Source organism: Ambystoma mexicanum, chromosome 11 (genome assembly GCF_040938575.1).
Source record: "Ambystoma mexicanum isolate Mex_15411 chromosome 11, UKY_AmexF1_1, whole genome shotgun sequence".
Lineage (NCBI taxonomy): Eukaryota > Metazoa > Chordata > Amphibia > Caudata > Ambystomatidae > Ambystoma > Ambystoma mexicanum.
In genome coordinates, this window is record NC_090934.1 from 303,722,774 (window position 1) to 303,735,004 (window position 12,231).

Consider the following 12,231-nt stretch of genomic DNA (forward strand, 5'->3'; position numbering starts at 1 on the left):
TGCTGATGCAAAGGAGATCAGAAATCTATGGAGATTTGAGTCAGTAGGGTGTACATATCGGAGTCTACCACATCATACAAATGGCCATTATGCAAAACCCAGCTCCTCAAATCACCATTTTTGAGTTTCTTTGATTTCAAGGATGATGCTTTTTTCATTCAATATAGTGTCTATTTACTTCTAGAAAGAGCAAAAAAGGATTTGTGTGCCACCGTGGCATTTTCTTTCTAGACCTGCCAATTAAGTGCCTGCTGCAGATACTAGCGCCTAACCTGCAGGTCACATGTTCCAATCCAGGCCTGGTCTGCTCAGCCTATCGCTCTTCCTAGATGGATAAATGGAGGGCCACTCATTTCGACAGTAACAGTTACTATTTAAAGTGCTACAGAATTGTCATACTGGAATTAGGAGTACAATATCAAAATAAAGTTAGTTATTTTTTATTAGAGAGGCCAGCATTAATATCAAATGAAACAACCACATTTTGTTGTCTATTTTCAACAAATCCACTAGCACTGGTGGCAAGCACCTGGTTGAGAGTCAAGGTCCTGCTCGCCACCTTGCTTTATAGGATGTGGTGAAAAGACATCTATTGCACCTTAGAGCAAGGCCTTTATTGGTTCGGCAGAGGCACAGCCATTGTGAGAGGGTTTCAGGACAATTCTGTATGCATGCATGTATGTATGTGCTGGTTTTCATATAGTGCACCCCCAGAAGTGAAACACTCTGCAACTAGAGGCTACAGAGATGGGGTTCAATAACATGGATACAATCAGAAATATGGACTTTTAGAGGTACACGTGAAAGGACATGGAAGGAGGGGATACAATGGGTACCGGCAAAGGATAGAGGCTGGGAAAGGGAAGATATAATTTAAATTCGTTGGTGGATCTACGCCTGTGCTTCAGCTGAAGACAAATTCTGGAGAATTTGACATAATCTAACCTTTCTGAACTGCACTGCTGAGTCCATGAGAGTGCAAGAATGACTCACTTGTGTGGGATGTTCTAACCCACTAGTCTATGCCCTGCAACCTCACTGTGCGCTGCTTGCCTCAGAAACAACAGAATGGCCACTGAAAAGCCTTATATGCGCTAGAAATCACTGAGAATTGCGCAGGGAAACCTGAAAAATAGGCCACCAATCCATTTTGCCTATGTCATTGGTAGCACAGGAGACCACTGCCAAAACCTATCATTTGGCTGCCCACAGAGTAAAATGAAACTACTTGAAAAAGCAGTGCTGCATTGCAAGGGAAATTAAGAACTGCTTTAAAAATCTGTTTTTCCTTGGCTGTGGAAAGTCAAAATGATGGTTCCCAAACATCACAAAAGATCCATCATCCTTGTTCGGTGTTAAACATCTCTTTATTTAAAGAATTCGCCTAAGCGCAATGTCAGCAGAAGTATATTTTATCAGAAGAAAATCCACATTCAAAGATGCTTGCATGGGAAAAATATGTCAGAAATGGGCGCAGTACCACCGCTCGCCTGTGTCAGAAGCTGGCATTTACTTATACTGTCATTTAAAGTATGGAAAAGAAGAGACTTCCCATCAAAAGCAATATAGGGTGACAGTTCAATCTCTATGTTTGAAAAAGGCTAGAATTAAGAGATTTGTGGTTATATTTGTAAAAATGTAAATTGTATTTTAGAAAAAGACTATTTTAAACATTGTTTTAAAAGTAAGTTAAAGCCAGCCACACTGAGCTTCAAAGACATTCCACACTTTTTCCCGAACAAAGTAATCCTCCCCCCTGCTCTCTGCTGAGGAACTGGCAGGGAGGTGTGAAAGGAAGTGGGAGGAGACTTTGACCTGTTGCTCTGACAGGAGACAAAAGACTCACTTGACTGAAAGGAAATGCTAATTTGGGTGCCGCCTGAAAACAACCGCTGGCAGGAAGAAGCCTGGGTTTGCTCTGGCCCAGCCAAAACCTTGGGGGCGGGGCTAGACTGAAAATGTGTATCTGAGACTGGAGAAAATATAGTTTTGAGAAAAAGGCTCATAGAAAACTGTGTCAAACTTGTAACAATCTGGAATTTATAGATTGTTAAAATGAAAATGTTGGTCACGTTTTAAAACCACTCTGGAATTTGTGCGATATTCAGAGACAGAACTATCAAAATGTTGACTTTGTAGCAGTTGTGATAATGCTAAAAATATGAAACTTCACAGGAGTATGCCCAGATGTTATGTGCATGTATGCGGAAAAATGTGTACAGAGCTGACACTGGGTAACCAACCAAAAGCGCGAAAAACTGTCATTTGTGAACTGAAACTCTTAAAAGGATGGGACTTTGATTGATACGTTCCTTATTTAATTTGGGATGTAAATATGTATTATTAGCAAGTTGGTGATATTGGAAATATGTTTTATATGAAAAATAGATTTTCTGTGTAGCAACAAAGGGGAGGTTTTTTCCCTGGACCATAAACACAGCATCACCATGACACATCATGACACACTGTTTCCTTCTCAAATCAGGGAGAGGGAATACTTTGACCAATCAGTTTCCTAGAGGGTGGGCATAGTATAATCAGCCTATCCACCCGCTTGAGAAATACATAAATAGGGACTGTTGAGGGCCTAGAGACACACACATTCACCCATCAACTGATTTACTGGCGAAGCGCTTTGCAGGAAGAACCAGATCAAGACTCCAGAACTCTGAAAGCAGAAGGCCCATTCCAAAGCTGAACCCTTCTCAGCTGGCCTTTAAAATCTTACAACCTGATTTTACCCCCAGACTTCCAAGGCGCACATCACAAATTGGACAGACGGGCTGTGCTGTTTCTGGTTCTTGCCAAGAACCCTTGCTAGAACGCAGAGATCCAAACCAGTAGAGCAGAGCTGTAACCTAGAATCAACTCATCAGATCCAGTCCAAGAGGCCGTGCAGAGACAGAGTGCTGTGCTGAGAGTAGAACTAGGGGCCCTGAATCCTGTCCGGTGGCGAGCAGATTCCAATCCAAAACCCTTGACCAGATCCTGACGGGCCTATTCCAAAACCATAGTTGTGAGCATTTAGCATAGAACTGTCCATAGCCAATCTCTTACCCTTAAGTAATCCAATCCAACCCATTCTATCATATCCAGAACTGCATTGTAGAATATCTTTTGTCTGTCCTGAATCTTTCCCTCATCCATATAATCCTGTGATAATTGCAGTGATAAATCATCTTTGCGCTAATATATTTGCTGAAGAAGGCAAGTGTCACGGCGGGCAAAGACCAGACAGAGGCGCCTCTGGACTGGTGGCTGTACCGTTGGTATCTCACATCTTCATAGCCCCTTAGTGTAAAGCCAATCCTTGTTTGTAATCTTCAAAAGCACATCTTTCATTTGAAATCTTGACCCTTTTTGAGAAAATCGACCTTTACTAAAACCTTCATAACCTTTGAATCGTACATGCTAGAAACGGAATTTAAGTGTCATTTTGAAGCTAATATCATCAGCTTTCAGACAAATCCAGAACCGCATTCGAACTCCCTATAGTTTTGCTGCAATCATGCTTAACGTGCACAGAAAAGTTTGCCTCGATTCTGCATTGGGCTCAATTTCACCACATGGAAAATAGCTATTTCTTGCATTTAACCTCTGAATTCAAATTCCTATCTGCCAGTCATTCAACCATCATTGCTAGTGTCTACCTGAAGCTATCCAAAGCAGCTCCCACTGGTTCTAAATCCAATTTAGCGAATTAAAGTAATTTTTAGCATTTTTCCCATTCATTACAAGCCACATTTAAAAGCAATTGATTTGTTTTAAAATCATTCCTGTTTCTCTCTAAGCTTGCTGGGGGAATTGGGACTGAAACTGCATTTGTAGGGTGTTTATCCCTGAAACCTGCTTTCTCTCCTTCCATCTCTATATTGCATATTAGGGGGATTGAATAGTATCAGGGGGAAAGAGTGATTACATTGCATTTGATTGAATTCATATCAAGTTTTATTTCTGTGCTGCATTAATCTCATATCATTGCATTTCATTGAACCCACACCCAGTTTTATTCTATGCTGCATTATTCTTTTCATCCCTACTTCTATTGATTAAAGAGATTGTTGACTGTAATATCACCCAACGCTGTTCATTGTATAAATAGTAATAGTGTGATACATAGATATTGTTCAAATTCATAAAAGTGTGATATATATATATATATTGTTCAATTCATCAAATAAATCTTTTAACTTTGCAAAACAACCTTCTTCTTGGTTCAGTGAGACCGGGGGATTCATAGAGAGGGGCGTGATATAAGGGTACATCATTCAGAAATAAAATGAACTTTAGACATAAAAAAAATATAATTAAGGGTTCCAGCTGGGCATCTCACGCTAGGCATTGACTTAGTTGGAATGCTTGGTTGAAACCACTTACAGATGCATGCCTGTTCTGAGATGGGAAAGGAAGCAAAGTGTGCTCCCTTTAGTCCCCCGAGAACACCCTAAAGGTGGACAGCCCTAAAGAAACTTCTCACACAATTTGCTGCCAATAAGCACTGATAATTAGCTTTACAAAGCAGATCCGACTTTATTGTATTCTTGCATTTAATCAGACAGAAACACCTTGACATGAGATCACACCTTTCGGTTGCTCTCGGAATCCCTTTACAGGCCATGCCTTCCAATAATTGGCATGCTTTCTTCCCTGGGACCATCTGGAAATAGAAAGGACTGCTCACTGCGGCTTACATTAAGGATACCAGGTGGACATTCCCATTGATAGTCTACATAAGGCCTTTGCTGGGTCCAGCTGAGGCGTATGGGTGTATTTGTAGCTTGTATTTGTATTTATTTAAGCTTATGCAGCGCGTTCGGCAAAGCAGTGTACAATTGATTCTAGCGGTACAATCTAAATGTAATATAAATATGATATGAGAAACAAGAAGAGAAGAGTAGAAAATGAGTCAGAAGAAGATGGGCGTTAAAGACACATGCAAAGAGATGCTTCAAGGCAGCAGAGTGAATGGCTAGAGTGAGCGAGTTCCAAAGTTTAGGTGCCAGAAGTGAAAAGGAACAGAATCGGGAAGAGGGTCAGGGAGGAGTGGGAGCACCGCTAGGTGTGGGAAAGAGCATACAGCGAAATAAGAAAGGAAACATAAGGAGGAGAAAGACCATGGAAGCACTTAAAGATGATGCTGAGGAAGTGAAATAGGAGATGAGCGTCAAAGGCAAGAAAAGAAATAGACTGAAGAGAAGAGGTGATAGACGATAGCGCAGGAAGGAGGAAGAGAAGACAAATTGCAGCATTATGAATAGAACAGAGGGGTGTGAGATGAGAGCTAGGAAGACCGGTTAACGGGGCAGACAATAAGTGAAACACTGAGCAGTTTAGTAGCAGAGAAGGGAAGAAAAGGGTGAGCGTGACGGAGATTATAGAGATGGAAACGACAGACCAGAGCTGTGTTGGAAATGTGAGAAGAGAAGGAACGTGAGGGACATCTAGATTCATGGACAATGAATTTAATAATCATTCCGAGAAAACAACATAATTATACTAGTTAAATAAAAATATAAACTGCAACCCTGGAACCAATAGACACAAATACACACGGATAAAAGCAAATATGGGGCAACTGGAATTCTCTCTGTTGCCAAGTTCAGTAGATGTCCAAAAAGGGTAAACCAGTAGAAACCGTTCATAACTGGTCAATTTCAACCAGGGATGGAGATGAGAGACAGACATGGCCACAGAGGTTATAAAATGAGAATAAATAGCAAAGGCGTGTTGAGCAGTGTGCAAGAGTGCAGAGTTTAGCAGGTACATTATTTGTTGTGGCGGTATGTGCGTAGGGAGTGTGAGGGTGAGAGGATAGGTCATGCGGTTCTGCAGGATCAAGGGTCAGAAGATGGCCCATGCGGTCTTGGACTCTCCATGTAATACACTTTGCCAATAATAAGTCTGTCATTGGAAATTCGTGGCATTATTGGAAACTGCATTCAGAGTTCACGTGGCATAGAAAGAGTAGGTTCAATTGCTGGGAGATTTTAATACCTTTGTGATTGATTAGGTGTCATGCGGCGATGCACCGCAGCCAGATAATAATACTGAGCGCTTGATTGTTGCTTGGAGAACGTGTTTTGGATCTAATGAAGACAAATGTATTTCATTTGTGAGATGTACATGTAATGGATTATATGTGTTGCAGCTTTCGATAACAGCTGATTCCAAAATTAATTTACACCCACGATCTGTAGAATCCAAACACGTTCTGTATTTGCCAAAAAAAATTTAGACAACTAGAAAAGAATGTCCTAAAATTGGAATCACATTTCATACGTTTCTTATGACTCACGGCCTGGGCTTTAAGTAGCACTTTGCATGCTGGGATTTGTGGACCCATGCTTGTAATGGGCAAGCAAAACTACAAGACCAACACACAAAGGTGCGTATGGAAACGAACACAGGTCTACTATGAGGAAGTCAAATTAGCGATTCCTGAAAATAATGTCAGTAAAAAGAAAGAATGTTTTATTTACATGGCGTTATTCTAAACATACAATTGGGTTAATAAACACGTATTAGCAAAGTCATGTGTTTCGGCTCTTGTACAGGCATTTGATAGGCATTTGGCATACTTGCCAGCCACTGCCTTCAAAAGCCTTCAATGCTCTGGTACTTAACCCATTTGCCAGCTCTTGCCATCTTATTGTAACCTGGGTTTGTGAGTTAGGGTGAGTATTGATGAGTATTGTTGTTGCTGGCGTGAGTTAGGGTTGCTGGCGGACAGGGTGCTAGTAATTGTGGGTACATGGGTGCTGGTTTGAGCTATTAAATTTGGGTGTTGCTGAAGTGGGCTACATTGGCGGTTGCTAGGGTTAAGTAGTGTAAACCTGGGTGGGATTGGGTGGGTATGCGGCAGGGGCGCGGGGGTGAGCCTTCAGGTGTTGTGGTGAGCTAGGCTGGGTGGGTGGAGGAGTTGGGTTGAAAGTGGGGTGATGGGTGGGGGATGCTGAGGTAAATTACTGTGCCAGGGTGTGCAGGGTTGGGTGTGTACTGGGCTGATCTAGCATGGGTGGGTGTGGATGTTGATGTTGAGCTAGGCTAGGTAGGTGTGACTGCTGAAGTGAGGTAGGTTGGGTGGGTTGCTGGGGTGGGTCAGTTGGTGAGTGCTGGGGTAAGCAAAGGTAGACTTAAGTATCCTTTGTGAGCTATGGTGGTTGTGGTACTGTGGTTAGCTAGTGTGCCAGGTGAGGTAGGGTGGATGGGTTGGATTGAGCCTGATGTGCTAATGTGAGCTAAAGTGGGTGGATGAGTGCTGGGATGAGTTAGGATGGGTGGCTGGGATGTGGTAGGGTGTTTGTGGGTGCTGCATTGAGTTAGGATGCCATTGTGAGCTAGAGTGTGGAGGAGCTGGGGAGACCAAGAGATAATGCGAGTTGCTAAATTGAACTGGAGTGGAGGAGCTTGATGAGCTAAGGATTGGTACAATGAGCTAGGGTGGGTGAATTTGTTGTCTGACCTAGGGTGGGTGGTTGTTAAGGGTCCTATGTGAGCTGGGACACTAGTGGTTCTGCAGTGAGCTAAGGTTGTGAATTTAGCTAGTCTGTGGGCAAGAGCTGAAGGGAGATATGGTGAGTGTAGGTGGTGGGGTGACATAACGCTGGGTGTTGGAGGGTGGGTTAAGCTTGGGATGGTGGGTTGGGGATGATGTGGTGCTTGGGTGAACATGGGTGGGTGCTGGGTTGAGCTTGGGTGGGTGCAGATAGTGTTGTAGTGGGAATGACTGCTGCAGTGATCTAGTCTCAGTGGGTTGTTGGTGGAGCTTGAACTAATGGGTGGTTCATGGTTGAGTGTTGGGGTTAGTTAGGGTGGGTTGGGTATGATGGGATGAGCTATCATGTAGGGGGATACTGGAATGAGCTAGAGCCCTGTGACGAGTTAGAATGGGTGGAATGATGTGCTAAAACAAGGTGCTGAGGTGAGTTAGGGTTTTGGGTTACCTAGTGAGTGGTTTTGTATGGTACCATATTGTGAGCTAGGATGGGTGTGTGCGAGCTGCTTCCTACAGTGAGATAGAGTGCTTGGGGTGCTAGAGAGATCTATGTTGGGGATACTAACATTACCTAGGGTTGGTGGATAAGTGTTGTAATTCTGAGCTAGGATGGATTGGTAAAGTGCTGTGGTGAGATATGGTTAGTTGGTAAATGTGCAGTGGTGGGTAGGGAGAGCTAGTGTGTGGCGTGGTGAACGAGGGAGGTTGGGGTGACCTTGCAGTGCTGAGTTGTCATGATTCCTGCCCCTCATGTCCCCAGCCCTCCAAGATGTCAGGCTGGACCCAGGCCACAATCACCTACATGGCCCTCAACTGCCTCTCCATCCCTCCAAAGACCCACTTGGAGTCAGACTTGGCACTTGTGGCACCAAACTCACTCACTCCTATAGGATAACATTGGGGATTGGACTTGTAGTGCATGAATGGGGACAAGATGGATGCCCCCACATATTTCGGTTCCCAGAACTGCATGCGCAGTCTAGTCTTTTGGGGGTGGTTCAGCCCAGAGACATCTGGGATACCCAGAGACTATTTAAGCCATGCCCAGGCTGAGAAACATGCTTTGTGTTTTTCTGCACTAGCAGTGTGACACTCACCGTGTTCGGATCGGACTCCAGTACGCCTGCATCTTTCTTCTGCGCTCAGCTCCTGCAAGAACAAGAACACCATTAGGAACAGCCTTACCTTGTAGCGCTTCTGCCCATCATTCATCGCTTATTGTGTTCTGCAGGCATCTTCGGCAGTGTCATTCCCATCCCGGCATGTCGCTTCCTAAGGAAAAGGGAAAAGCACAGAAAAAGGCATTAGTAAGCATTCAGCAAATCTTTGCTTATTTTTAAAGACTGTGCGAGCTTCAAACGCTTACCTGAATCCCAGCCGCTCTGGGGGAACTCTGTCTCCGGAACTTCTCATCCATCTGCAAGAGGGAAAAGACACTCCAGATTAGCATGGAAACATCTAGAGGCGCCGCATACCATGCTTACTCACCGCATTTCTTCTTCATAACCGGCATCCACGCAGAAAACGTCACGGCACCTAAAAGACACAGAAAAAGAACTCAGTTCAATACAAATACGAAAGAGTTGCAACGCGCATCGCGCTCTCACTCACCTTCAGCGCTACTCATCTCAGCAGCACGTCGCCATCCCTGGACGCCGGCCATCATCTAAGGAAGAAAAGGAACGAAGTTAGAGAACTGTTCAAAAGACTCATTATACTTACCTGTCAGACTCTTGCCAGTTAAGTAACTAGGCAGCAACAAGTCTGCATCAATCAACGCACCCCTGCGCTGAAAGCAGGACGGAGAGCACACTTTCCAAGAAAACAAGGTGATCTGTGGATCAAAGGGAAGGGTTGGACCCCGGGGAAGAAGGGGTTCAAGCACACAGAGACAATAGGGAGTTAAACTCTACCAATCCTGTGTTTCAGGCCCAGTCTCCAGTCGAGTAGACTCCAGGGAAGGGTTTGAGGTCGTAAGAGGTCAGAACAGGCTGAGTGACGTCCCCGTGGATACCAGGTGAGCGTTACATGGGTGATCTTTACTGAGGTCAGCTAGGCTGGATAAGTAGATGCAAGGTGTTGATGCTATAGTGTGGTAGATGGGTGCAGGGTTGTATTGGGTATTGAAGAGCTAAGGTGAGTGGGGGTGCTGGTGGAAACATGGATTGGGCTACTGCCGTGATCTCGAGTGAGTGGAGCGGTGGTGTAAGTATGCTCTAGGGTGTCTTGTTAGAGTTCTGGGGCTGGATACAGTGAATGGGGTGAGCTTGTATGGGGTGATGTGAGTGAGGGAGGTTTGGGCGAGGTTGGGGTACTGGGTGAGCTTTACAGAGGTGAGCAAAGATGGGTAAGCAGGTCCAGTGTGCTAGGGTGAGCATTGGTGCTGTAGTGTACTAGAGTGGGTGCAGGGTTAGATTGGGCACAGTTAGAGGTAAGCCAGACGAATGTTGGTGCAATGAGATGAACCTGGGGCTCTTGGGTCCACTTGGGTGGGAGGTTTCGTTGCTCAGTTGATCTAGGGGAAGGGGTAGCTAAGGTGAACTAGGGTGGGTGAACTTCTGTGGTGAACTAGGGTGGGTAGATGCTGGGCTGCGCTAGGTTGGATGAGTATGTTTGTTATATCTATGGTGCATGGGTTGGGGATTATTGCAGTGAGATATACTGGGTGCATTGGTGGGGTATTCTTGGGGTCATGGGTAGGCTGGGGTGGGTGGAGTTGTGCTGTGGTAGGCTAAGGTGGATTGGGGGTGAGCTACCATTGTTGGGCATACTGCAGAGAGAGGGGGTGCTGGGGTTAACTAGAGTATGAATTGTGTGGAGGTGAGCTATGGTGGGTGGGGATGCTGTGCTGAGAAAGAATGGGTGTATTGAGTTTGAGGTTCTGGGATAGCTAGGGTTCTTGTGGGTGCTGTAGTGTGCTAAGGTGCAGGGATGAGCTAGAGTGTGGCGGAAACTAAGGTGGGCTAGGGTAGGTGGAAAGTGCAGGGGTGTACTAGAGGGGATGGGTGGGATGGCTGGGGTGAGCTGAGGACTTCTAGAGCAAGTTAGGTTGGGTGGGTCTTCGGGATGCTGGGGTGAACTAAGGTGGGTGATGGCAGTTTCGGTGTTACTTAGGGTGTGGATTATGGGGTGCCAGCTTAGGTGGATTGGTGGGGTGTTTGGGTGAACTATGATGGGTGTGTGTGTGTGTGTGTGGTGGGGATGCTGGGGTGAGCTAGGTGCTGGCGTTGCTAAGTGAGTGTGTGAGTGGGGACTTTTGGGCTGAGCTAAGATGGGCGGGCCGGGGTGCCTGAGTTCATTAAGATGGACGATGTGTCCCAGTGTGGGTGCTGTGTGTTGGTGTGAGCTAAGTGTGCTGGGGTGAACTAGGGTTGTTTGGTTGATGTGATGAGCTGGGGATGTTTCGACAAGCTTGTGGTGCTGGGGTGAGCTTATCTGAGGTCATCTAAAGTGGGTGGATAAGTGGACGGTGCTAGGGTGAACATTGGTGCTGGGGTGAGCAAGAATGCATGCAGGGTTGGGGTGGGTGCTTTTTGACCTAGGGTGGACAGGTGCTATTGGTCACTGGGGTAAGCTTTGTGGCAGTTTCATGAGCATACAGTGCTTAGATTACTTACAGTGGGTGGGTTCATTGCTGGGTTGTGCTAGGGCACAGGGATGTTCGGAGGAGCTATGGTGTGCAGGGTGCTGGGGTGATCTTGGGTGGATGGGTGTACTGCTGCTGGTGTGTGACTGGATGGGTGGTGTGAGTGGTGGTGTGAGCTAGGGTGGGTTGAGTTTTAAGAGGTGAATTGGTTTGGGTGGGTGTTTAGGGTTATGAGGTGAGCATGGATTCTATGTTGATTTAGGTAGGGTGGGTAAGATGTGTTAGTGTGAGTTAGGATGGTTTGTTGAAGTGCTGGGCAAGCAACGATGTGTGGAAGTGGGGTGCTGGTGTGAGCTTGGTGCTGTGGTGAACGTGGTTGGGTGGGTGGAAGGGGTACTGGGGCGAGCTTTGGGTCTGGGTATTTTTTGGTGCTTGTGTGTGTTATGATGAGTGGGTGAAATATGCTTGTGTGTGTTGGATGTGCTGCTGTGAACTATGTGTTTTAGGGTTTGCATTTGTATGATGTGCTAGTAAGAGAGGGTGAGCCTGAAGTGCTGGAGTGGGCATTACTGTGGTGTGCTAGGGTGGGTGGGTAGGTGTAAAGTGCTGGATTGAGCTATGGTCCTGGTAAGAGATAGGGCGGGTGCAAGGTTGAGCTGAATCCTGGTATGGGTGGATGCCCTTGGGTGCTGTGGTAATCTTTGGGGGCAATGGGTTTACATAATAGATGCTTGGATGAGCTTGGGTCCGTGGATTGGTTGGCAGGGTTTGCAAAGTGTACAGAAGGCAATCAGGTGAGCTCTGGTGGGTGAGAGGGTGGGGTGCTGAGGAAAAGCCAGGTGGGTTTGACATGTCATTTCATGTCTAACTATGCTTAAAGTGGCATATTTGAGCCATGGGCCAAGCCTTGACGCATTTGCAAATTCATATTTATAAAGTGCGAGAAACGCTAATTAAATTCAGGTGAGGCAAAGCGAAAGTGTTCATAAATGTACATTGAACAGAAAATAGTGTTTTTATTCGAGAGTCTGAGACGGGCACTGTCCTGATCACCACAAAGGCCCATGGTTTGGGACTATTACCACAGGGTAGCAGGTTTACTTTGAGTAACCATGTGGGGGTTAGATGGGTACTGGCCTGGCATGCCAGG